The sequence below is a fragment of the Nannospalax galili genome, unplaced genomic scaffold, assembly GCF_000622305.1.
Source record: "Nannospalax galili isolate Female #2095 unplaced genomic scaffold, S.galili_v1.0 scaffold568, whole genome shotgun sequence".
Classification (NCBI taxonomy): Eukaryota; Metazoa; Chordata; class Mammalia; order Rodentia; family Spalacidae; genus Nannospalax; species Nannospalax galili.
Window position 1 is genome coordinate 1,147,167 of NW_008359441.1, and position 1,692 is coordinate 1,148,858.

Sequence of the window (1,692 nt, forward strand, 5' to 3'; positions counted from 1 at the left end):
AAAGTAACCAAAGGGAACCACAGTAGACCAACAACCTACTGATAAATTATACATACAATAAGATCAAGAATCTAATGCCTAGGCAAGGTTTATCTGAGAATGTTTGGTCTTTGCCCAAGCTTTATCTACATAACACATGGTAATTAAAAGTACCAGACTGGTGGAACTAACGTTCTTAGATATTTAACCGCTGTACTTTGAGGCCTATACTAATTTGGTCAGAGGGACTTAAAGGACAGTTTTTGCCCCCAAGTCAACTAAGCTCTAGGGGACTATGAGCATCTCTCAAAATATCCTGTAACTGTGGTGCATCACCTATCCTCTTGAGCAAGGAGGCCATGGAGACCCCACCAGATGGACTTAAACCTGTGTCCAGTCTACAAAGAAGAGGGTCAACACAGAGGAAACATTTCTTCCATGCTTCCAAGTAAAGTCAGCCATGGTCAAGCAGGACCTTTGACTTATCTTCACATAGATGGAACTGGTAAAAGAAAGGAGCCAGGGGCTACTCTCAAGCCCCTGTGACCCCTGATCCTCAAACGATCTTAAGAGTAAAAATTAATTGGTTTATCTGGGCCAACTGTATTGTCTTAAACACCTAAAAGGAAAGTATAACTAAAGATTAACGGGGTCAATATAATTTTTTAACAGTCCATGTTGTATAGCTAAACATAACAAGAAGCAGTGCCAGACAGGACATATCTTCCTTTGAGTTGTTGACCAGGGTAGCCCAAGAGACCCCCAGACATTAACCCAGCATAGAAGTGGGAAAATGAACAGCAGACCCTAATCTTATCTAAGGAATATTGGCAATTGATTGCTGCTAGATGAGGAAGAGTTGATCTTCCTAAAACAAGAAACTCTAGGTAGGCTGACTAGATTCAGCAGATGGACAAGCACTGGAGAAAGGCTGGGGGTGCCAACAACACAGTGGACAGTAACAGGATGACAGAGTATATGGGCTCCAGTGGGGGTTGGGGGAGACTATGGGAGGGTGTCATTTGGAATGTGGGTATGTAGATGAATAAGATTTTGGGGGATGTTCTGTATGAAATACACACACACACAAAATCAACAAATAAAAAATGATTTATATTTGAGGAAGAAGCATAAAAATTTGTTCTATGTTAATTAGTAGAGGTGAAATACATTACCACTGAAATCTACCTGATGACTTTATATCCATACTCAGGTGCCAAGGATCTGAGTGTAACCGACTGACTAGTAATAATCAGATACATAGAGATTAGAGATGCATGTGCAAACATCTAAGTGTTAGTAGCATTAAAAATTAGTTTTTCTGTATTAAACAGTATATTTTAAATTAAAATGGATATCTTTTTTAAAGGTTAAAACCGAATTCAATTTTATGTCTTATAGCATTTATACTGAGTTCAATATTATATAACTATTAATTCAACTGTGAACCTAAAAATTTACAGCCAATATTGAAAGAGATACGTCTTTGCTCTGGAAATTATTATTGAATATGTTAATGATGTAATGAAATGCTTCTTTTAATCATGTGGTTATTAAATAAATAATTTAAAAAATAATGTATGTTTATTATATTAAACAGCAAGTGTCTAGTGATAGATTAATAACTACTGTTATTTCTAAAAATAATATAGGCTGGATTGTGAGATATCTACAGTAATTATAAGCTGACCAGACCATTATTTGAAGAAATAA